This window comes from Rattus norvegicus, chromosome 11, assembly GCF_021556685.1.
Source record: "Rattus norvegicus strain SHRSP/BbbUtx chromosome 11, alternate assembly SHRSP_T2T, whole genome shotgun sequence".
Taxonomy (NCBI): domain Eukaryota; kingdom Metazoa; phylum Chordata; class Mammalia; order Rodentia; family Muridae; genus Rattus; species Rattus norvegicus.
The window spans coordinates 84,685,275-84,711,558 of NC_141544.1; the positions used below are offsets into that span (position 1 = coordinate 84,685,275).

The window sequence follows — 26,284 nt, forward strand, 5'->3', positions numbered from 1 at the left end:
AAAACTGGCTTCATCTTGTTCTTATCAGTAAAACTAGTGAGTACAATAGACCACTAGCCATCCAGGACTCCAGCCACTGACCACCTAGGACACACTCTAGCTATCAATCACCCAAGACTCACTTCAGCTACTGACAACCTCGGACTCCAACAAATTGACCACCCAGGATCCCAATCCTACACCAGTGATCTCAGGGCATTGTCCTGACTGTGAAGGTTGGGTAGGGAAGGGTACACCGTTTAATATAGACTAATGAGACACGAAAGGCTTTTTTTTTTAGAAGTTTCTAGAAAAGAAGATGCTTTGTCATAAGGAAGCACATCTGGAATGGTAGCTTCTCTGCACGGAGAAGGGAGGGCTAGGTTGCTGCCTTCTATCTATAAGCTAAGAATATGATGAAATCATCAGAGAGAGGAGGGCAAAGCCAAGGAAACACGAGGAGATGTAGCAGAAGTTTGTTCATCCCACATTTGAATGCCAGCCTTGACCTCTGGACCTGCTTTAGTTCTGCGAGCCATTGCTGCTGCTTTTGCTGATTAAACTTAGGGTTTCTCATGCTATGCTAACACTAAAAGCAGTCCGGGAAAGAAAGAATGCATCTCAGATTACGACTCTCAGCTCTCACTCAATTGGCGAGAGAAGCTGAGGTGGGGACGCAAAGTCGAAACCTGGAGGCAGGAACTGAAGCAGAGGCCATGGAAGGATGCTGCTTATTGGCTTGCTCCCCATGGCTTGCACAGCCTGCTTTCGTAGAGCACCCGGGACCACTTGCCTAGGGGTGGTGCCACCCATCAAGCTGGGCCCACGTCAATCTAGAAGATGCACCATAGGGTTCCCCATAAACCAATCTGACAGGGAATATTTTCTTAGCTGAGCTTCTCTCTTCCCAAATGGCTCTAACTTGTATCAAGTTGATCTCAAACTACCTAGCGCGAGTGCTATATCTGAGTCAGGGCCTGAGGCTGTTAGATGAACACATCAAATAACTCCATTCATAAGTTGCAAAGGAGATAACAATTGTTAAGGAAGATAATCACTAATGTTTTCTTGCCTAAAATTAGTGGGAGATTCTGTGTCATAGCACAGCTAGAAACATCCTAGACACCATCTGTTCAAAGTGGTTTTCTCAAGAAAGGAGAAAATGACAGCCATTGCAGCTGTCACGGCTCCCACATGGCCACTGCAAGACACTGTCTAAGCCAATGCCCTCCTGAGAGTATATATGTTTATGTGCCTGAAACACACAGGTGCCATATTTAAATTCCTGCTTTAAGTCGTGAAATTCTAACCATCCACATGGGAAATCTGCCTGGAATTTTAACACATCCCTACCCCACTATCAAGCAACTCCACGGGCAGATATTTGCCTCAGAAAAATGAAATCAGGTTGAGTGAATTCACGTTGGCCTCCTCAGGCATTTTCATGGCAGTCTTATTAACAAAGGCTTAAACAGCGTGCATCTCAGATGTCCAGAAATGGATACAGGAATCAGTAGCCGATCGTGTTACATCCATGCCATGAGAGATCATCCAGAACAAACAGAGAATAGAATAACCGACCACTGAAGCCTGCAATAACACAGGCCTCAGAAGCACGCCAAGCAAAGGAAGCCAGCCAGAAAGGAAGGCACAGCACATCGTTCCACTTCTATGCCATTGTAGAGAAACAAATCCAATCTGGGGGTCAGAAACGAGGTTATTGGTTGCTTCATGCTGTATGCAGACAGAGGGACACAAGGTTAGGGAATGAAGGAAACCTCCAGAGTGGTAGGAATATTATGTTTCTGACTGGGTGATAGGTCACATGGACACATTCGTTTGTTAAACTTCACTGAACATTTAAGGTCTGCGTCTTTCACTTCATGCAAACCTGTAGGCGGGTGGAAGATTTAAGCAAGATTTTAGCCGTAGAAAGGAAGGTACAGCATCAACTGTCTGGTCAGCAAGAGAACATGTGGGCACAGAACAGTTAAGCTGCTAGAGTGAGTTTGCAGGGTGTACCCTGGTCCAGGGCTGGAGAGAACTAACTGTCTATTCCCACTAATCCTAATGGCCAGGGCCGGCCAGCCGGCCCGCGTCTTGCGCTCCGTGCCAGCACTGAGCTGTCACCATGGGTCTGACCGCAGCTGCTTTAATAGCAGGTTGGGAGAGCCGTTTCCTCTGGGCCATACGGCCACATCACAGCCGCTGGCAGCTCTCTCTGGCCTTCTTCCCTTCACCGCTGACTGCCTTGTGGAGTTCACTGAAGAGCTGTCCCTCTCCTCACCCCTAGACACCCTTCTGGAGTGTTTCCGGACCCAGTCTGCCCTTTATGTTACCCGAGCTCTACGGATGATAAACTCTGGATCTTTGGAATTTGGGGGCTGCTTCCCTGGGTCATACAACAATCCTTTCTTGTTTTCTTCTTTAGCTTTTTTCTTTTTCATTTTCTCGACCAAATTGTCAAATCAGATTTTTCCAGATGCCAGCACTGGGTATTAAGTTGCCAGACTGGATACTCTTCCAAAACAATGTTTTGTTCACATTTTTTTTCATCTATTCAAATGATATCTCAGCCTCTCACCCATTTCTCCACTAAAACACGTCCTTTCCCAAACCTCAAGTTTGTCCTGTTAGACACCAGCCTCAAGTGCTAAGTCCCTCGGAGAGCACATAGCTTATTGTCTAGTTTTCTTGCATTTTCCTATTTTTTTAAAAATCTGTAAGTAGTCACAAGTAAACCTTTTTCATAAGCACCTGATGAATAGATGAAGCTTCCCCCTCTACTGTGATGCTTATATTTTCAATGTAAAATGAAATCTCTGAGATTACAAGGCACCCAGACGAAGCTGGGTTATCTGGACCTGGGGCGGGTGGGGGATGCAGTTCAAGGAAGTTCTGGTCACGTGCAGTACGCTACAGCCTGGGAATGTGTGTCTGCCACAGGGAGAACCCAGCCCCAAGCCTGCTTCCTTCTGTTTATCTTTCTATCCCAGCAGCCTATGATCCCCTTTGGTGGAAAACGCAGGGATACAGTTCACCTTGGGTGAGAGGGAAGGTGTCTTGTACCTGCTGCTGGAACTAGGTTTCCTGTGGGTTCTCTCCTTAGGAGGGCCCACTGTTGGGGGAAGGGTGGAAGCAATATAGCAGGACCTTGGGCTCCTGGCCACCTAGTCCTTCAACCAGAGCCCGGGCACTTTGACCTGTTTTCTATCTGGGGCTTCCGTGTAAACTATCAAAAATCATGGACCAATCCCAACTACCCTGGTACTAAGCCCAGCACCATCCCATCCTCTGCAGACTGACACGTGAAAGGTGTGTGGTCCCTCGCAGAGCTGAGTCATGACGAATAATCTGCCTGACCACCAGTAAGCATCACCACTTGGAGGGCAGGCTAATTCAGCGTTCGACTCCCTCCCTCCCTCCCTTCCTTCCTCCCTCTCCTTCTATCTTTTCCCTTCATCCTTCCTTCCCTCCTCTCTTCTAGAGCCATCCTGGTGTCTTGCCTGGATGCTCCAGGCCTTCCTGTGGCTGTAAATTCCTTTCACACTTTTGAGTTGTTTCAAAGCGAATTCAGGAGGTGCGTGGGCCTTTCCTCTCGTCTAGACACAATTCCAGTAGTCAGAGGAGCTGGGCCTGTCTGAGAGTCTCACTTGAGTCCACCTGGGCCCCTCTGCTGCCGTTGTAAATCGACAGGAAGCCAAAGATGACTGCCAGAGAGGGGGATGCTGCAAGTTTTCCTTGCTGCCAGTTGCTCAGAACCGCTTTCGCTTTCGGCCAGGCCCGGGGAAGCGCTGACTCAGCAGAACCCGGCTGCCTCTTGGCGACACAGGGCAGGGTGCGAATTTAAAAGCACAGCGCAAGCCTGCCACAAAGCAAACGCTGAACAAAAGGTTAATTCCACGGATAAACAGCTCTCGGTGGCGCTCGACCGAGCGTCTGGTTCCCATTTCGCGGTGCCATTCTGCCAGATGCTCTCCCTGTTAACACATCCTGCTAAGGCTGAGATGAAATACAAAACCAGAAAGCTGCAAGCGTTGCTGGCAGCACAGGGTGGCAACATGCGGGGACACAGAAACCTCGGGAAGTGTCTTAGATGTTCCCAGACGGCACCACCACAACTGGGAAGTGGGGGCGGGGTGCTTAGACAAGCTAGTCATGCCTCGCATGCTCAGACTGCTCAGCCTGAGGGATTTAAAAAAGAAAAAAAAAAAAAAGAAAACATGAATGTGAACGGCGGTAGAGGGGGCATGGATCTCTTCACCGCGGTTCCTTGGGTGCACGGATGACATTTAAGAGATTCAAGTCAGCTGGGCATGGTGGGGAACGCCTTTGATACCAGCACTTGGTAGGCAGAGGTAGGAGGATATCTGTTAGTTCGAGGCCCACTTGGTCTACAAAGCAGAGTTCAGGATAGCCAGAGCTGGTTATACAGAGAAACCCTGCCTCAAACAAACAAATGATGCAAGCCACGTGTAGCCATTCAAGTCTGGAAACCCAGGACTCAGGAGGCAGGCCAGGGGTTTGAGGTCATTGGAGGGAGGGTATGTCTTAAAACAAACAAACAAACAAAAATGAATCAGGAAGCCAAAGAGTCGCAGGAAGATCAGTCCGCTTGCCCAAGACTAGGAAATCTAGATGCCTTTCTTGTATCTCCTCCTTTGCATAATCTACTGTCACAAGTGTCCATTAGTTGCCCTGTGAGCAGACAGGAAGGACAATCCATTTTATTAGGTACCAGTTGCATCTTGCACGGAGAACAACACGGACCCTGTGTTTCCTTAGCAAAGGACCCGGACTTGGTCAACTTATTCTATAAGTAAGTATAAGTTTGCAAGCACACCACTGAGACCCCTCTCTTCGCGGTTTCTGTCCCTGAGTCCCAGAGGTGGCTCTTGTCTGGTCCCATCTGGAGAGTGAAGATGCTATCCTGGACGCTTGCCAGGCCACAGACAGAGAGAACAAGGGGCTGGACTCTGAGGTATTCTCCATCTTGTTGAACACTGTGTCCAATTGCATTGTCCAAAGCAGCAGGTAGCTGTGAAAGGCCCGTAGGCCCCCATTGTGACCGCCTTGGCTGCAGGTGAAAGGTCAGGTCTCAGGCAAGACTCTGACCCTTAACTTTTTTGTGACGAGTGTCACAAGGTAAATTAATCAGATTTATGGCATTAAGCTCTACCAATATCTTTATCCTCTCAGCTCTTTTCCTCCAGCAAAACTCCGTCGGGAGGGAGGCAAAAGAAAAATCTGATGAAGGGTGAGTAGTGCTTTTGGTTTGTCTCTCACAGTTCTTACTACAGAGTGAAAATTATCAGTCGTGCAGAGAGAGGCCAGGCAGCCCTTCCTTCAAACCAGGCCTTTATAAGTTACAACAAGCTGTCCTGGCACTCAATCAAATGCTCCTTACCGAGGGGACAATGGCGAGGCCAGGGTTCGCTGGTGCTGGTAAGATTCTCAGCGTGGGGCAGAGCCTTCTTATTTGACCAGTCCAAGTCAGCAATGTCCATGACTAGGAAGCTTTGGGCTCATCCAGTGCAGCCCAGGGGGTTGTGAGACCTGAACGGGACTCAGAGGGGCAGGTGGGCTGTAGGGGGCGTACACAGAGGACCCTGCAGCCTCAAAGCTTGCAGCAGGAGCAGGAAGGCAGGAGACTGCTGACGTCACAAGTGCTTTTCATCCAGCCTTGCAGGAGAGCACCAACTTCCTGCTGATAGAAATTTGTCTGCAATTTTTTTTCTCATTCAGAAGTGACAGGATCCAGGAGACACTGGCCAGATATGATGACTTGATTAAGGCTTGTGGAGGCGACCCAGATGCCTGGGAACTGGCGGAGAGGGAACAGGCATCAGCCCCCTCTAGGCTTTCACCAGGAGAACTAACAGGCTGCAGCTGGTGGATTCCTCCACTCCCGGCTGTGAGGACGTCAACATTCTGGACTTAGTGGCCCTCTGCTTTGTACCTGTGGTTTTGGTACAGCTCTGAACAGGGAAAGGAAAACAACACAGGACTATTTTTCCCATAATAATTTGCAGTGTGAAGGCAGATCACACAGCCTGGACAGTTATTTCCTAAGCACCTAGTGTACGCTGAGCCCTGAGCACTCCTCTAAGGTGACATGAGGCTAGATACCAGAGTGGAGGTGGGCAATGTTCATCAACCAACACTGGGCCAAGAGTGTTGCTGAAAGGAAGATCAGTAAGATACAAAGTCTGATGGGAGAGAGCCAGATACACTACAGTTGTATTTCATATCTGAGTGCAAATATCGCTCCCACTTCTTAACCTCGTGACTGTGGTGTTATAAGGACTAAATGAGATGATGTTCATAAAACATACAGCACAGTGCCTTTAATAGGAGTTAATGAATGCCAATGGTTATAACTGTAGTGATTATGTATTAAGCATTGGCAACCATGACAGTGCAATAAGCTTCGTGGGCGGGGACATCAGCTCCATCCTGTAACTGAAGGGAAGTTCTTGGTCCAGGCAGGATCGCCCCACAGGCTAGTGGTAAACGGAAGCCCCCTAGGCCCCCAAGGTAGAATGAAGACAGACCCCTAAGAGCTAAAGTGTGTAGTGTTTGCCCCAGCAAGAAGTAAACATTGGATGGAGCCTTTGAGATTTAGGGGTGGTTTGTGATTTGTTACAGTCGTTTTGCTTTCCTTAATGTGGCCAAATGGTAGACTCACCTTGGCCTCGAGTAAGAGAATCTCAGAGGCCAAAAGATCCCTGAAATAACAGGGCTCCTGGGCTTTGGGGGAGAAACTCCATAAAAAATAAAGGAGAAATGATTAGGCCATCTTGTCTGTTGGGATTCACTAAGGTTGGTTCCCCCCACCCCACCACCAGGTTAGTTTCAAGTGTTCATCACTGTCGGGTGTGTGTGTGTGTGTGTGTGTGTGTGTGTGTGTGTGTGTGTGTTGACAGAGAACAGTTGTTTGCTGTAAAACTTACCGTTTAGAAACAAAAGGTAAGAATGCAGGGTGACAGGAGTATCTGGGACAGAAGAAAAGATAAACCCAAGGGTTGACAAACCCAACGTTGTAATAAACGGTGGCTTTAATCGCTCATTCTACCGCCAAGATTGTCACTGGTCTCCATGGTGTCTTCCGTCCCAGCCTCTACATACCACACCAGTTACCTAGGCACGTGAGCATTCCCGTACTTACTTTCTTCCTTTGTGTGTGTCAGTGGGGTTGGGGGAGGGTACACATGCCTGTGGCTAGAGCTTGGCATTGGGTGTCTCCCTCAGTTGTTCTCCGTCTTGTTTTTCGAGACAGGCTCTCTCGATGAATCTGAGGGTCACCTATTGGACTAGTCTGCTTGTCCAGCAAGCTCCGGAGGGCCCTCCTGTCTCTGCCTTCTTGGCACTGCACTGAGAGGGCACACAAGCCTTGCTGTAGTCAGCTAAGCTCAGGCCCTCCTGCCTGCACAGCACACACTTGAATAGCAAGGGTCTCCCTAGATCCTCAGTCCTGAATGCTCTGTCAACCAAATGGTCCTCCGAGGCTCTTCTGCCTGAGACGCGTCCCACCTATTTCTCCAGGAGAACCCTAGTTTCCACCCTTACTATCTTGTCTGAAGGCTATCTCCTCCAAAGTTTTCAGTCTCGGACATCATCCAGCATTTCTGGCCTCAGTCTTCTATTGCTCCATGGGGACCAAGCCCGTGTGCACGGCTGGCAGCTGCCTGGGTCATAGACCCCCTCACCCCCTAGGCCTGGCTTTTGCCTACCCTGCTTTGAAAGAGGTCAGGTTCAGGATTTCCATGGGAAAGACATGGAATAAAACGATAACCTCTCAACTTTAAAAAAAAAAATGTTTATTGCTGGGGCAAACAATAAAAAACGAACAAACAAAAAAATCCTTTTCTTGGAGTGTGCTGGCATTACCTTTCACAGATATTCATGCGTCCACACTCTTCTCTCCCACGGCCGTCTGCATAGGCAGGAGTATGGTGGTGTGGTTTCCTGTTGTCTTTATGCTGATGTTCAATCTCCTCTTCTCCCCTCACCCCACCAATTATTGAATGCCTTAAAAAAAAAAAGAATGAAAGAAAGAAAGAAGGAATCCCCTACCCCAGCAGATGTGTACGTGCTGTTTGATCTTGGGGCTGAATAGGAACCAAGGTTCTGAGGCTCAGATTATGGTGCAAAAGAGGGGAAAAAAATCTTAAGGGGAACTCTGTGAGGGCGGAAGTTTGGCTTTGATCTCCCCATTGAGTTTTGCGGCCGGGTTGTGTTTATATCTATTTCTATTTATCTTTTTAGCTCTGAAATTCTGTGCTGCTGTGTCTGCCTTTTGTAACACAACAGAAGGGAGTTTTGTCTAGTACTGTGCATGCGATTCGAGTCATTTAAGGTAAGAGTTTAATTTCTTTGGGAAACTAAGAGAGGCCTACAACATAATTTATGGATATCTTTCCCTTTCAAGGATTTTAAAATAATTGGGGCCACTTTATCTCAAACCAAATGGAAAAGAGGCCTATTAAAAAGCAGAGAGGCCTTGTTCCAGACAAGGTCTGACTTACCATTTAATTCCTCATTTGCACATCTTCCTTACTAAAGAAAACCCAGACCCTAGAAAACATTCTGACCTGAGCAATTTAGAAGAGAGAAATGAAAGTGCATTTGTTTGTAAATAAATTCTGCTTCAGTTTTCCCCCTACAAGAGGCTTCTTCAGCTCAGAAAATCGAGTAAGTTTGAGAGTTAACTTGAGAAACCTCGGAAGGCACCTTCCATATGGTAGCATTGTGTATTGTCGTAGAGATGACCAGTGTGACTGGCAGACACTTGTTTCCTTCAGCATGAGGAATGGTGGCTTTTCAGTGCATTTCAGTGTGGACGCACCCAGCCCCCTCCCAACACTGATTTCCTTGGTTTGTTTCATTTTGGTTTGAGGAGCGCCACGAGTTTTCAGTTAATTTGTGCGTTTATCTTCCTGCCCATCTTGTATATGCACTTCTCAGCTAATTTCCCAAGTCAGAGGCCATAGTAGTATAGCCCAGTGGTTGCCTGCTATGATGCATGAGGCACTGGGTTCAATATGGCAAAGAAAAAAAAAAACAACAAAGAAAAAATATATACATGAACAATATATAATATACATTCAATCAATTGATATTCATTAAACCTACTATGTTGTAGAGACGTCGAGTCTACATTTATAATCTTCTGAGGGAAAGGCAGATTTGTTTTGTACCTCAAATCATAAACTAGCAAAAATTGCTAACTTGGGTACTCTAAAATTAGCTCTACAGCCGTTTTCAGAGTTTGTATTATTTAGCGTTTTTGGAAGTATTTATTCAGCACTCGCTGAATAAAAGCACAATGCTAAGCACGAGTGAGAGGGGGGAATATAAATCATGGACCGACTGTGCGTTCTAAATGGCTCGGGGGTCGTAGTGGACACTGTAGTCGCTGTTAATAAGCAGGGAAGTATGTGGGTGGAGGGGGCACACAACACAGAAGACAGAGTCCCGGGACCAGAGGGGAGGTTGTGCCTTGCCAGCAGGAACTTGGCTGTCAGTCTTTGAGTTGTGGGGTCCAACGTCCTGAAGGTTTGGAAGAGACTACCACAACTTTCTGCTAACAGCAGGCCCTGTTGAGGAGCTAGGATTTCTAAGAAAGTCTGGATAGAGCCTGGCGATGAGGTGCATCCCTTTAATCCCAGCACTCAGGAGGCAGAGGCAAGTAGACATCTTAGTTTAAGGCTAGCCTGGTCTATTGAGTGAGTTCCAGGAGAGCCAGGGCTACATAGAGAAACTATCTCAAAAACAAACAAGCGCAAACACACACACACACACACACACACACACACACACACACACACACACACACACGTATGGATAGACCCCTACCACACCCCAACAGGACTTGAAAGCTTAGGGTCTGTTGTACTTTTGCCCCACCCCACTCCTGGAACAACATTAGACTTCCTGACAAGATGTGCTGGCCCCAGAGATAAATGTGTCATGGGTTTGTATTTACTTACTTACTATGGTCCTAGAATTAAAGGGGGTCATTACACATGCTCCGTAAGCACTCTTCCACCGAACTTCACCCTTGGCCCCTTGGTTTTTATTTAAGCAACCCTGTTCCACTCTCTTAATGGAGTCTCACTTTACTTGGTTGAGTCAGCATGGGTCCAACACCAAGGCATTAGCCCCACTTCAACTGGTATTGAGACACTTGACAAGCTACAGATTTTCATGTGTTTGATGTCTTCTTGACCAAGTGGTTTTTAGATATATAACTTTTGATAGTTTGTTTTTAAAATGAGTTAACTAAAAATGAGTTAAATTAAAAATAATGGTATACATTACCTCTATCTAATCATACATGCCTCTGTGAATACTCAATCACATTAACTGAATGTGAAATACCTACCTTATGTCATATATATATATATACACATACATACATACATATATGTATGTATACATATGTCTGTGAATATTCAATCGTCAACTGAAATACCTACTGTGAACACTCAATCATTTACTGTATGTGAGATGCCTACTGTGTACACCAAGTCCCTACTGCATAACGAATGAACAGATGCCATAGAGAAATTCAAGTTTCTTCTTATGCAACCACTTACATAATATATATGCATAATGGGCTAAAAATGTATTAACAGGAATGGAGGTTCGAATAAGAGTGGGTCCCATAGGCTCATGTCTTTGAATACTTGGTTATCAGTTGGTAGAACTATTTAGGAAGGATTAGGAGGCGTGACCTTGTTGGAGAAGGTGTGGGGGTGGACTTTGAGGTTTCAAAAGCCCACTCCATTCTCAGTTAGCTCTCTCTGCCTTGTGCTTGTGGATCAGATGTAAACTCTTAGCTACTGCTGCAGTGCCATGCCTTCCTGCCTGCTGTGATGCTCTGTCATGATAGTCATAGATCCACCCTCTGGAACCGTAAGCCCCAATAACCATTCTTTCATAAAATGCTGTGGTCATGGTTTCTCATCATACCAGTAGAGAAGTAACTAAAACAACAGATGTTAATTGTAAGTACTAATGGGGCTCAATGTATGTTTCCACACATGTGATCTGGTGCCCAAATCATGTTCTGCTCCCTTCTTCACCCACATTCTTATTTCAGTCATCACTACCATACTTTTGGGTCAACTTTTGACAGTTTTATTTGTGTCACCATCTTATCAAAACCTCAATGATTCAATCTGCTAATACTGAATACCAATGAAGACTATTTATATAGGCTATGAAGTTAAATATTCCTGGCTCAAACAGGCCTAGGCTTTTGTTGTATATCTGTTTGACAGTGGGCAAGTCACCTCTGTTAAGTACAGCACTGGGCTCTCTCTGGGCCTGTATCACTAAGTACTTGTGAAACACTAGTTGAGTTTTGTGCTTGGAGATATTTTTCCAAGGCCTTTAGTCGGAATTTGATGAAGGCAGCCGTCTTCTCCTTTACTCTCACAGTTGATATTTTCAACATCTTTATAAAAAACTGTCAGCACCTATATGTAGACCTTGAGAGAGACGACCTGTAGACCACCATGATGATGTGCCCTTTAGGTTCTTGCTACCACACCCTGGCATGTGTTCACTCCCAAATGCAGCACTCGAGCCCTGTTTCCCTGCCTGGTCCCAAGCCATGGCTCTGCGTCATCTCTGGAAGCCATGCTTGCTTTGCTGTGCTCAGTCCTCAGGCTCATGCTGCAGAGTACCCGCTCGCAAATTCTGCCTTCTGCTGCCTTCTCTCTCAGATACCTTAGAAAGTCTGTGCATTCCTCCCTCTTGGGGACATACAGCCCATCTGCCCCCATCAGCTTCCAGGAACTGGGCTTCTTGAAGTCATTCTGGAAGGTCATTCCTTTTAGCCTTCCCAACTACGTCCAATCACACTCTTGTCTGTCCTCTGTTTTCCCTTGAACTTCCCCAAGTCACTCCAAGAAATCTTTCACAATTCCTTTCATCTCTCTAAAGCCACGCACATCTGTGTTTCTCCCGATAACCAGGCCTCTGCAGTCAGCCAGCCCAGAGCGGCTGGGAACATTTCTCCTAATGCCTCCATGCATGTGGGGCCAGCACCTGATTTTCTTCAGAGGAACATCCAATCCACAGTGCAGGAGGTCCTCTAGCTCCGTCCTCCGAGTGTTCTGCTTCCTTGGGAATCAGGACTTGTCCTATGACTATGCCTTGTCCAAACAGATTCTCTCTTGGGAATTTTCAGTATGAACCGAAGATTCAGCTCTAAAAGCCATTGGGATTCAATTCTTACAGCAGTATTCTCTGCAGGCGTCCCATTATTTCCTGCTGTCTAGAACCTGCCTTGGACCCTGGCCATTCTGAAATAGATTCTTCTGATCCTGTAACAGGTTCTGTGTGTGCAACCAGATTCCTCAGCGTTCTTTGGTTTCCTTTGCCTGTAATCAAGTAATGCTGACTGATAAGGCTTTGTGAATTGTGTTTTTGGGTGATATTCCTCTTCTTTTGTGTGGGAATAGGCATGTTTAATTATGCAGTAAAGGGTGGCCAACATGTGAAACATATGACTATAAGTCAGGCTGACTCTTCTGACTCTGGTCTTAAATCAGGGTTTCATAAAGTTTACGGTACTCAGGAAATCTTTAGGCCTTCCCCTTCACATCCCCCTTTGGGGGTTGGAGGTAGGGTCATAGAATCGGAACAGCAAACAGTGCTTCTGGGCAACCAATCCATTCTGAATAGCAGATCCTTTCATTTTACCTACTCCTCAGGCAAGGGAAATTTTAGAACACAGCACAGGAGTCAAGATGAGACTGGGTTTCCAATGTGAACCTCAGGTCTGTGTACCTATCACTGACTGAAGGACCTCACTAACTTGGTTCCTTCTCTTGAGACTAAGTAGACAAGAAGGTGGCTCAAGTAGAAAGTGTGCCCAAGAGCAGAGGAAACCTCACCGAGTGTCAGCCTGACAGGAGTCAGCACCTCCCCGGAGAACTGCCTGAGGATGCTGGGCAGAACACCTAAGTTCATGTCAACAGAAAGTTGGCAGCAGCAACAGAAGACTGAGTAAGATCCTGAGGAAATACAAATCTGTCCCCTGGGACTATTCAGTGGTAAACACTGCTGGAGCAGGGACCAGAGCTGACTTTGCTGTCTGTGTCCACCAGACTGCTATTCGGATTTCTCATTTCCAAACAACTTTTTCCAAACCCCAAAGCCAAGCTGTGGTGCTTTGAATATGCTTGACCCAGGAAATGGCACTGTTAGGAGGTGTGGCCTTGTTGGAGGAAGTCTGTCACTGGGGGTGGGCTTTGGAGGCCCTTCTCCTGGCTTCCTGGAAGGGTCAGTCTTTTCCTGGTTCCCTTCAGAACAAGATGTAGAGCTCTCAGCTCCTTCTCCAACTCCATGCCTGCCTGGACACTGCCATGCTCCTGTCTTGATGATAATGGACTGAACCTCTGAACCTGTAAGCCAGTCCCAGTTAAATGTTGTCCTTATAAGAGTTGCCGTGGTCATGGCCTTTCTTCACAGCAGTGAAAACCCTAAGACACTAGCTCAGCACTGACTTCTCCCCAAGACTCATCCCCACCATTTATTCTGCATTAGCCCAAAATCTACATGGTCTGCTTATGAGATGTCAACCATACAATGCTGGTACCAGTGGAGTTTTGCTTATCTACCTCATTTACACATAGCAACAAGTATTATGTTGGTTTATAATGAGGAAATGAATTCAGAGAAATAACTTACCCTAGATACGTCACGTAGAAAAAATTAGAGGTAGAATTTGAACCCTTCTTCTGACTTCAAAGTATTTGCCTCAGACTAGCCTGCTAGACCAGATCAGGTCAGTATGTGTTTTTTAAATGTCTGAGTATTTGGTTTCCTTATCTAATAAAGTTCGCCCAACAGGCCTAGGCAGTCTGGGGGAATATTCTAATGGTGTTTTATGATTGGGCTCACGCTCTATGGAGTGCTAAGGGTCACATTTCTTTTCAGAGTAATCACTTAAGGGACCTTGCTTATGTGCTCTGCTGGCTGATGTTTCTGTACATGGGCAGGGATTGGCATACTGCTGGAAGCAGGAAGCATTCTTTTCCCTAGTAGTCCATCAGTTCTGCTTTCCATTTTTGTCTACGGGACAGATTAGAAATCAGCTCCCCAAGAAGAGTGAAGAGATCACTATCCGTCCACATCTAGCTAAGCTGTGTTTTGTGCAGAACCCACGAGACTTGTTTTAGAAGGAGCCACAAATGAAGCCCCTAACGAGGGAGGTCTTGGCTCTGAAGCATCAGGCAGGGGTTGTCTAACCTTGAGCTAGAGATCCATGTGCTTTGGTAACACTGGCTCTTAAGCCTGACTTTGAGCCAGCTTTCATGCAGGACGTAAAGTCTCATAGCCAGTGTAGGTAGCCCTGGGGAATGTGCACTGGAGTAATGGCCTTGGCAGGAAAGATGTTAATGTAGTTCTTGGATCAGTATAGGTGCCTAGCCGGTGGCTGAGAACAAATAGAAACACACTCATTTGTTTGTATGTTTATTCATGCATCCCACGTGTATTTATTGAGTATGGGACTTCACCCTCAGGGCGCAGTCACAAGCAGACAGACGGGGGCTGGAGGAATGCTCAGCAGGTACACACATTGACTGCCCTTGCAGAGCATCTGCGTTTGGTTCCCAGCACCTGGCTGGCAGCTCACAAGTATCCGTAACTCCATCTGCTCTGATGCCCTCTTCTGGCCTCTCCAGGCACTGCATGCACCCGGTGCACATACACACTTGCAGGCACAGCACTCATACACATAAAACGCATTTATTTATTGCCAAAACAGGTGGAGCCTGTGTTCTGACAGAATTGGAGAGGGAGTCAGCTATGAAAATACCCATAACGAAAGAGGTACTGTAATTATAGTTCTGATCAATTAGTCTGTGAAAAAGTGAGGTACATAATGTTACGTTCCATTGTTAGGCAGAATGTGATCACTAAGCCAAAGCAGCAATCCAATACGAGGTTCTAAGTGCCATGGTCTCTGTGTCTGCTTTTCACCTAGACCACACTAAAGCAAACCATTTCTGGAGGTTCAAACCCTTAAGCAACAATCCTAACAATTATAGAGGTACCCCCCCTTGTCTGCACTTAGAAAGGGGGACATGCAGATGAGAAAATGTTCTTGGGACCAGAGGAGTTGGCATCCAATTCCTGACATCCTGGAAGTGTGACCCCGGGCAAGGTTCTTAAATTTCAAGAGACGTTAAACTCTTTGGGATGTGGGTCTTCATTTGCCAGTGGGAGAAATAATTTCTATATTGCCTGCTTTGTAGGGCTCAGGGGTGAATGCAGAATGCATTTTTTTTAAAGATTTATTTATGAGTACACTGTAACTGCCTTCAGACACAACGGAACAGGGCATTGGATCCCATTACAGATGGTTGTGAGCCACCATGTGGTTGCTGGGAATTGAACTCAGGACCTCTGGAAGAACAGGTTAAGATGGCTCTTAACCTCTGAGCCATCTCTCCAGCCCCAGAATGTGTTTTATATGCGATGAAAAGCAGGAGACATTTGGGGGGAGATGTATATTCCTCCAACGTGTCCTGAGCCTATGCTCAGCACTGTTAGTCCAGTGCCCATGAGGCATAGAGTCTTGGGTCTGGGAAAACTCTCGTGAACAGCTTCAGAGACATGGCAATGCCACAAAGAACGGGGAAATGGCTCACTGGACATTCCACAAGGGTGGCATGTGCATCAGCAGATGGTCAGAGGGAGGAACCCAGGGGAAGACCTTGGTATGCTTGGCAAGGGTGGAGATGGAGACCCTCAGTGTGGGGCATGAGATCTTGGCCACATGGTCTATTCCTTTTATGTTTGAAGTTTAGCCTCATTTTTACTTAGAGCATGTAGGCCATGAACTCAGTTATTTATAATAGGTGTTTATCTGTCACAAACAGGAGGGTCTCAATTGTCTATGTATAAAATAAGATGAGATCAGGTGGGTGACTTTATAATTAACATACTGTTGTACAGATTAGTTACATTAGTGCTTTCATCCCCGTGTCTGTCACGATTGGCTCAATCTACCCTCTCAAATGCCTCCCTAGGACACTCTGAAGAAAATAAAGTTAGAAGTCTAACTTTCAGGATGCAAAAGGTGAACGTTTAGATATCTAAAGGACGATTTAGGAAAGGTAAAGTTATGCAGCCACACGAGGAACTGCAGGAGCCGAAGTGCTCGGACCTCTGGGGACAGCACACACAGCAGGCTCTGATGACTAGAGCTGAAGTGTGGGTGAGCCTTGCCTGTGGAGCAGGAAGCTCTGTTTGGCCTGAGATGCTGGGGGACAGTGACAGAAATGTTCAAGAGACCTCTGTTCTGTCTCCAACCACTGGGCAAGAAGAAGCAGAAGCTTCCAGAAAGTCAGCTGGCAAAGACACAAAATGGAAAGTCATAGATTCGGGCAAGAGGACAAAAGATAAGTTTTCAAAAGAGCCTTGTCTTATGCTGCTGGCAACGGTGCACCCATGATTTCAGGCTTATCATAAACTCAGTTCTATAAAAGAGTCTTAAAATAAGTATGGCAGGCACGGGGTCGTGTGATGCGGAAACACTTTAGGATTGGCTTGCCAGGTCATCCTGTGCAAGTCTGTCAGACACGCAAGTCTAGACCTTTGGCTGCTGCTAACCACAGGTCTAAGAGCAGACCTGACAAAGCGTTCAGAGGTCACACAGAAGCCAATCATAGTGATTTAGGATGTGGCCAGCATTTCTCAAAACCGATCCCCTCCCCCAAAAGAAAACCAAACAAACAAAAAGGCAAAACCAAAATAAAACTTAAAAACCAATGATTGGGATACTCAATGAAGCGTATTTAAAGCATTTACCACACAAAGTGAAAGCCACTCACAGAAAATTATAAATATATTTGCAGAAGGACTTAAAGCTGGACTACAAGAAGTCTGACAATGATCCGAACAGTTCAGGTGGAAGACTGGCCAAACAGATTGGAACAGACATTAAGCAGTGGCGATCCCAGCCAAGACAGCACATGAGGGAAATGCTACGGTCACTAGTTAGATACCTGGGGAATGAGAGACTCTGGTCTCCCAGCCACAACCTGGGTTACAGGTAGGAAGACTGACCAAAGCAAATAGTGCGGGAATATGGGACAGTGTTCATGGCGCAGCAATCTGGCACAACTACACCTAAAATTGGTGATTTCTTTTCAAATCTGTCTTAGGCTTTTTCCTCTCCTTTCCTCTCCTCTGCATTTTTTAAGGATTAGAGAGATTTTTTTTAAGTTTTTTTTTCCTTTAAGTACACTTGTAAAAGTTAGGGGGTTTTGTTTTTGTGTTTGTTTTTGTTTTCTTCTTAAAGACAAGGTCTCACTAGGTAACCCCGGCTGACCTGGAACTTACTATATAGAGCAGGCTAGCCTAGAAGATCACCTGCCTCTGTCACCCGAGTGCTGGGATTAAAGATATGTTCCTTTATGGAACAAGTAGAAGAATCAATCGAGTGTTCTGTTTGCTTTTTCTCCCCCCACCAAAAAAAAAAAATGTTTCTTCTAAATCTCTGATTAGAGTTGTGGCGAAACAGCTGCCTCATGGAAAAGGTCTGGCAGCCACTAAAACCTATCAGAACCCAATTACAAATACAAAAAGAATGGTGACCATGCTCTGGACGCTAGAGAAAACAGGAATCTGCATGGCTGTAGATTTGTAGTGCTAGGAAGTTGGTAAAAGCTCTGAAAAGCTGGGTGTACATTACTCACCTTTAGAACGACAGATCTCTGTCAACCTTCTTTCTTGTTCTCTGGAGTGAGAATCGGGAGCGCGGTGACGTCATCAAGAGCGCGATGACGTCAGGAGCCCGGACCACCCTCAATTGTGCAGTTAGTCTGTTCCAGGCATCCTATGTTCGTGGCATGCCTCATGATCGTTAGCCCTGGGGCCGGAGGGATGATGGTTCATCAAGTGATGTTGCTTGAGGAGCAAGCTGGGTGACCTGAGTTCAATTCCAGGAACACGTATCAATGAAAAGTCAGAACTGATCCCATAAAGTCATTCTCTGACCTCCACATGTGCACTTAGCATGTCCGTGTGTACATGTCCATGCCCTTCCCACTAATAAATCATGAACGAAATGAACATTTCAAAGGCGTCATCAAGAAGACATTAATCCTTAAAGGACCCGATGAAAAAAATGTATGGAACAGATACAACTTTTAGATTCTCCCTCTCAGGGTAAAGAACCCCATGTGGTCCGCGGCTGGATTAAAATCTAGCTGTCACAATAGTTTGGTTCAAGGTCCGGTGCTTTTTTGGTGGGTTGGGTTTTTTTGTTTGTTTGGTTTGGTTTGGTTAAGCTTTAGTTTTATGGGAGAAGGGAAGGGGAGCAAGAGGTGAATATTCAGATGTTTATTACATGCCAGCCTCTTTATACATAGCTCATTGAACCTTGTCCACATATTGTAAGGCTCCTGCTATAGTGAAGAACTTGAGGAAAAAGACCAAGAAGCCAATGGCTGGCTAGCAAGAGGCAAAGCCAGAGCCTGGGCCTGACTCTGAACTTTGGTTTTTGTTGTTGTTTGTTTGTTCACTAACTCATGGAATTTGAGAGCGGCATTCAGGCAGGAAAGAATGTTTAAGGAAAGCTTCTGACTCAACTCTTCATCCTTAGTTTTGTACAGCCTTAACCAGTTTGGTTATCTGCTTTGCTCTTTCAAAACCAGGAAGGATGTGTGGCAAGAGGGTGGGTGCCTAGACTGCCTGAGAAATTGGGTTGACAGAAAAAAATAAATGTTCAAGACAGAAGGAGGAGGAGGAGGAGAATGGAAGATGAAGAAGAATAAGAAGAATAAGAAGAATAAGAAGAAGAAGAAGAAGAAGAAGAAGAAGAAGAAGAAGAAGAAGAAGAAGAAGAAGAAGAAGAAGAAGAAGAACTCCCAAACCCCGTGGGAGAGAGACCTCACCGCCTGGTCAGGTGGGCACTCCTGAGGCTGCAGAGCGGAGGAGACCACCAACACTGCTCACCCCTGCCCACATCCCTGGCCCAAGAGGCAACTGTATAAGGCCTCTGGGTTCCTGTAGGGGAGGGCCCAAGAGCGGCAGGACCCCTGCCTGAGACACCGCCTGAACCTGAAGGAAACAGACGGGATAAACAGTTCTCTGCACCCAAATCCCGTGGGAGAGAGAGCTGAACCTTCAGAGAGGCAGACAAGCCTGGGAAACCAGAAGAGACTGCACTCTGCGCACGTCCAGACGCCAGAGGAAAACACCAAACGCCATCTGGAACCCTGGTGCACGGAGGCTCCCGGAAAGAGCGGCGCAGATCTTCCCGGTTGCTGCCGCCGCGGAGAGGACTTAGGCAGTACCCCACGAGCAAACTTGAGCCTTGGAACCACAGGTAGGACCAACTTTTCCCCTGCAAGAAACCTGCCTGGTGAACTCAAGACACAGGCCCACAGGAACAGCTGAAGACCTGTAGAGAGGAAAAACTACACGCCCGAAAGCAGAACACTCTGTCCCCATAACTGGCTGAAAGAAAACAGGAAAACAGGTCTACAGCACTCCTGACACACAGGCTTATAGGACAGTCTAGCCACTGTCAGAAATAGCAGAACAAAGTAACACTAGAGATAATCTGATGGCGAGAGGCAAGCGCAGGAACCCAAGCAACAGAAACCAAGACTACATGGCATCATCGGAGCCCAATTCTCCCACCAAAATAAACATGGAATATCCAAACACACCAGAAAAGCAAGATCTAGTTTCAAAATCATTTTTGATCATGACGCTGGAGGACTTCAAGAAAGACGTGGAGAACTCCCTTAGAGAACAAGTAGAAGCCTACAGAGAGGAATCGCAAAAATGCCTGAAAGAATTCCAGGAAAACATAAATAAACAAGTAGAAACCCATAGAGAGGAGACACAAAAATCCCTGAAAGAATTCCAGGAAAACACAATCAAACAGTTGAAGGAATTAAAAATGGAAATAGAAGCAATCAAGAAAGAACACATGGAAACAACCCTGGACATAGAAAATCAAAAGAAAAGACAAGGAGCTGTAGATACAAGCTTCACCAACAGAATACAAGAGATGGAAGAGAGAATCTCGGGAGCAGAAGATTCCATAGAAATCATTGACTCAACTGTCAAAGATAATGTAAAGCAGAAAAAGCTACTGGTCCAAAACATACAGGAAATCCAGGACTCAATGAGAAGATCAAACCTAAGGATAATAGGTATAGAAGAGAGTGAAGACTCCCAGCTCAAAGGACAAGTAAATATCTTCAACAAAATCATAGAAGAAAACTTCCCTAACCTAAGAAAAGTGATACCCATAGGCATACAAGAAGCCTACAGAACTCCAAATAGATTGGACCAGAAAAGAAACACCTCCCGTCACATAATAGTCAAAACACCAAACGCACAAAATAAAGAAAGAATATTAAAAGCAGTAAGGGAAAAAGGTCAAGTAACATATAAAGGCAGACCTATCAGAATCACACCAGACTTTTCGCCAGAAACTATGAAGGCCAGAAGATCCTGGACTGATGTCATACAGACCCTAAGAGAACACAAATGCCAGCCCAGGTTACTGTATCCTGCAAAACTCTCAATTAACATAGATGGAGAAACCAAGATATTCCATGACAAAACCAAATTTACACAATATCTTTCTACAAATCCAGCACTACAAAGGATAATAAAGGGTAAAGCCCAACATAAGGAGGCAAGCTATACCCTAGAAGAAACAAGAAACTAATCGTCTTGGCAACAAAACAAAGAGAATGAAAGCACACAAACATAACCTCACATCCAAATATGAATATAACAGGAAGCAATAATCACTATTCCTTAATAACTCTCAACATCAATGGCCTCAACTCCCCAATAAAAAGACATAGATTAACAAACTGGATACGCAATGAGGACCCTGCATTCTGCTGCCTACAGGAAACACACCTCAGAGACAAAGACAGACACTACCTCAGAGTGAAAGGCTGAAAAACAACTTTCCAAGCAAATGGTCAGAAGAAGCAAGCTGGAGTAGCCATTCTAATATCAAATAAAATCAATTTTCAATTAAAAGTCATCAAAAAAGATAAGGAAGGACACTTCATATTCATCAAAGGAAAAATCCACCAAGATGAACTCTCAATCCTCATCTTCGGTTGGTTTATATACAAGTGTGCAATTTCTAGGCTTGAAAGTAAAATGATGCTATCTGGTGCTGGATAGAGGAGCCTTATTTTTTATTATGGCAGCTTGCTATTTTTGTAACATGGTGATTTGGTTTAACACAATAAAGTACAGTAGTAACTGATCTCCCCTTCTTCCTGGATGAGTGAGGAGATGATTAAATGTTGATGTCAGCATCCTTGAGCATATTCAGATGAGCTTCTGCTTCTGTTGAAAATGATGCTGTGTTTGATTGTGGTCCGAAGCTTTGAAGCACTACTTGGCATCTCCTTCCTTGGAGGTCTCACTGTTTAAACATAACAGATTTGATAGCTTGTTGGTAAGGTGAGGTCCAGCTTGTCTCCACTAGGTCATCTTCATGTGAATCCGGTGGTTATACGGTTTTGTTTTAGGGATATTTCATTTTTTTAATAATGGTTTTAGCTGACATTCATGGAGAGAATGAATCCTTAGAACTGTGCCACTAGTGAAAGGAAATCCTGTCTAGAGTATGTTTCTTTACAAAGCTGTGTCACACCATCCTTTGGGCCCTCTGCTGGAAAAGTAGAATCAAGTCTCAAATAATGCCTTTTAAATTGTATCCTCTAGTATTATAGATGTAGGACAGTACTGTATCATACCTCTGTGGATGTAAAATAGCTTGTACCTGCTTTATGATACGTAGTAGTGACCGTGCTTTATCAGAGCTGTTTTTAATGATGTTGCTCAGAATGTTTTCTTTCCAGATGATGATTGAGAAGCTAATTTAAAAAAAAATGGTGCCAGGTACCACAAGAGTAACAGAACTGTGCTGTTTTCTCGGGTTTTGTTTTCTTACTTTTTTTTTTCTTTTTTTAATGGAGTGTGCTGGATGTCTCTACAGTTTTGTTCAGATGACTGCAGAACCTGGAAAAGCTGTTGCTGCTGTTGATGCATAACACACTGCTATTATTGGTCTTTTTATATAAATATAAATATATATATACAGATATATAATTTGAATTTTTGGAAACTTTAGCTGTGCTGTCAACTTTGGAAAAAAGTATCCCCGTTTACTGTGTTGAGTTGGCACTGTACAGAAATTAACAGCCATATTGGTCTAGAAATGTTGAACTTAAGTTTTTTCCATTTGTACAGGGGTAACGCACTGTATTAAATATGTAAGGTCTTATCTACGTGAGTTTGATTACAAAAACTAATAAAGTATTCTCTAAATTAAAAAAAAATAAATAAATAAAAGAGAGAGAATAGGACCCTCATGAAGGAATCAGAGAAAGAACTGGAAGAGCTTGAAGGGGCCCATGACCCCTTATGAACAACAATGCCAAGCAACTAGAGCTTCCAGGGAGTAAGCCACTACGTAAGGCTATACATGGACTGACCCTGGACTCTGACCTCATAGGTAGCAATGAATATCCTAGTAAGATCACCAGTGGAAGGGGAAGCCCTTGGTCCAGCTAAGACTGAACCCCCAGTGAACGTGATTGTTGGGGGAGGGCGGCAATGGGGGGAGGGTGGGGAGGGGAACACCCATAACAAATGGGAGGGGGAGGGATTAGGGGGATGTTTGCCCGGAAACTGGGAAAGGGAATAACATTCAAAATGTAAATAAGAATTATGCAAGTTAATAAAAAAATAAAATAAAATAAAATAAAATAAAAAAAGAGAAAAAGAAGAAGAAGAAGAAGAAGAAGAAGAAGAAGAAGAAGGAGAAGGAGAAGGAGAAGAAGAGGAGGAGGAAGAGGAAGAGGAAGAGGAAGAAGATGATGATTTTGGCTAGTCATTTTTTTCGTTTCTTTAAACAGTTTTGTAGTAGAGGTTTATGCTTTCTTTAAAGGAGTCAAAGGGGAAAGGTTGGAGCAGTTCAGTAGGTAAATGTACTAGGCTTCCCAGACTTTAAACCATGATAACCTTCTGCTGAATTTAGAACTCAAGAAATTCTAATCAAGAATAATGTCTTAAACAGCTCAAGTTTACTTTATTTTAAAATACCATGCAATTTACCTTAAATAAAGCCATCTAAGTAAATTATTATTTTAAGATTTTAAACTATATTAGAAGGCACTCAGACCTCGGGCAGTGGCAGTGGGCGTGTGCCGGTCCTCTGCCCGGGCATGCCCTATGTGTTAAACAAGGCAGGCTCAAAGGCAAGTTCTTGGGGCTCTTCGGAGAATCCTGAGCCCTCCTGTTCCCTTTGCCCCCACCCACCACTGCCCCAAGCCTTCTGGAGCCTGGTTCTCACACTTCACAGGGCATCACAAGTGAGCAGGCTTGTTAAAACACAGATTGTCAACTCCACCCCAGGAATTTCTGATTCAGGAGTCCGGGCGTGGCCCCAGATTTGCATATCCAACAGGTTCCCTGCTCCACACTCCTGGTAAGCAGGGTAGACTGTTGCCCCAGGGAAAAATCCCTCTCTTCTCTGGTAAGGCCCTCCCATGACTTCTTGAACTGAACAGTTTCTATCTTTTCTCAAAGCTCTGTGAACTCACTGAAGAAAGAGATTGGTTTTTTTGGACTTTGAGGAAAGGAAGTATTAAAAGAGAGCATGCTGGTCTTCTAGGAGAGATCACAGCTGATCTAGCTGGGCAAAGATTTCCAGTAACAAAGCTCCCAGAAAGTCTCCCATAAGCCTCTGCTTTGGCTCTTGACTCTAGTAATTCAGGCCCCCATGATCAGAGTCTGAGAACTGGGGACCATCCAGGCAGTGCGGTTATATATTACAGTTTCTTGTGTCGTAACTTGGTCTCCTCTGTGAGTGATGTATCAGTAGTGTGAAAACCTAATCTACTATGGCTTAGAGGTGATTATTAGTATCAGATGTATTAGATGAAGCCATTGGGATGGAGCCCCCTAGAGTTGCATCCTGGTAGCTTCATAAGGAGGAAGAAAAGCCAGAACACACACACACACACACACACACACACACACACACACACCACACACACACACACACACACACGTATACTTTCAAGCCCCTGCCAGATGTTCTATGCTATTTCGGGACTCTGTAATAAAAAAAAAAAAAGCCATCACCAGTGTGGTCCCTCAACTTTGTGCCTCTAAAACCATGAATCCAAGTAAACTCCTTCCTTTATAACTCATCTCCTCTGTGGTGTCATTTTACCGACTAATAAAGACTGAAGAAATTAAAAACACATTTTATTGTCCACATGAGCCCATCTCAGGTTTACAGTAGTTACAGCCACCTTACGGAACAGCTCAGACACAGACCATACCTGTCATTCCAGACAGCTCCGATGGGTACATAGGCTTTGACCAGTGTTGCGGAGAGGGACCAGGGGCAGGGTGACGGAGTGTCAGCATGTTCTTGTCTGTGTGTCAGCACACCTAGAGACTTTGCAAACACATTGGACCCCTCAGAATAGAACCTGAGAGTTCTATTGTCCCTTCTTTCGCTCCTTCCCTGCACTGTACTTCCGGTCTATGACTTCTGTGCCCAATGTGAAGTGGGACTTTGAGGGCATGACCAGGATGGACTTGAGAGCAGTATTGACCTTGAGCAGAGAATGAGGCCACTATGGGCTCAGATTGCTGGACTCTGGGAGCACAGGCTGCGGCCATCAGAGTGTGCTTCCCTCCCTAATCCCTGTTGGCATCTCTGGCCTAGGTCCTGCAAATGGTCCTCTCCAGCAGGAAACCCCATGCCTTCCCTGTGAGCTAAGGAAACCCGGCTTTAACAGAGAAGAGAGGGATTTTCCCCTGGGTCCACAGACAGGCTCCTTCAAAGAGGAGCAAGGTGGATGCCCTCCCACTCTAAAAGATGATGCTTCTGCCTGGATGAAGATGTTGGGGGAAGGAACAACACCCCTGGGCTCTCTCTCTAGATTGACCCAGCCCTCAGAACTGCCCTGATCCTGCAGACTGAAGCAGAGGCAATCTAATCAATAAGCAGCCTGCCCGTGAAGCACACCAAATACCTTAGGTTATCATTCTCACCTGAATTGTTTTATAGTTATAATTATATTTGCTATATAAAGCAATGGGTTTTACTGTGACATTCTTATACTGTTACGAAATATAATTGCAGCAGGGCTGGGGCGGGTACATGGTGGGCCTATGCCAAAGGTATCCTTTGAGAAATTGTGCCATGCGACAGACCTGATATAAAGGGAGTTTATTTAGGGGAAGAAAGGGAGTGAGACCCTGGAGAAGGGGTAAAGGTGGACAGACAGGAGCAGAACCATGGGGACGGGGACAGGAATGAGGTGTGGTAGGGGTAGGGGACACGGCATGGGACAGAGAAGGACAGAAAGAAGTACAGAAAGGGAAGGAGAGAGGTCAGCCAGGAACAGGTGGGAAGAGAGGGAGAGAGCAACAGAGAGAGAGAGAGGGAAGGAGAGAGAGAGAGAGAGAGAGAGAGAGAGAGAGAGAGAGAGAGAGAGCGCACGAGCTGAGGTAGCAAGCGGTCCTCTTATTCACTGTCAGCAGATGATGAGCTAAGCCATTACTGGGTCCCTGGGAGGAGCCTCCGGAATCAATTGTAAGCCAACACATACACCTACATGGTGTACTTTGTAATTTTTTCAACTTTGCATTTAGTTAGTGGAATTACTGTCACAATCCCGAACCCAACCGATACTGTTGGATGTTCTGATCTTTCCCAGGCGTTGGCTTCCTGAGCCCTCTTTAGCTTCCCCCAGTGGACAGCACCCCTGACAGAACCATGGCTCTCCCCCATGTGCTCCGCTGCAGCCATGCTGACCTCTGCGTTGCCAGCGATCCTGCCAAGGCAGCATCATTAGGAAGGGCTGCTGTGGTATGGGGTTAGGCTGATGTCGACTGTCTGATGCGTGCCACAGCCCTCCCTGGGCAACGGAGGAAGGTTTGGTGTCTGGCATCAAAGGGGGCGGGGGGAGAAGCTGCCCCTGGATGGGCAGGTGTCTTGATCCCTCCTGGGCTTGCACGTGATGGGGACCCAGTTACTACTGGCTTATGCTGCAACGTGCAGTCCAGCTGTTGTCTCATCTCTGCCTCTGTCACACTGACCCTTTCCGCCTTCACAACCTTCACAGATGCCATGACACTGAACCCTGAAACCTGAACTCTGTGGGAAACTTGTCCCCGAAGCCTCTGAGAAAGTCCCCAATCCTCAGTAGCTCCGCAGTGTGGCACTGATCTTGAACAATGACCATCCAGGTTAGGA

General features: G+C 45.6%; 1 long non-coding RNA gene across 1 annotated transcript in view; it reads left to right on the forward strand.

Annotated features, from left to right (window-relative positions):
• LOC102547530 (uncharacterized) overlaps positions 1-17,478 on the forward strand; it is a 153,770-nt gene extending 136,292 nt beyond the window's left edge. Inside the window, exons 4-5 of the long non-coding RNA XR_015633580.1 lie at positions 8,248-8,338; positions 16,863-17,478. This is a non-coding gene — a long non-coding RNA (uncharacterized LOC102547530). The remainder of the gene's footprint in view (positions 1-8,247; positions 8,339-16,862) is intronic.
• Positions 17,479-26,284: the final 8,806 nt, after the last annotated feature.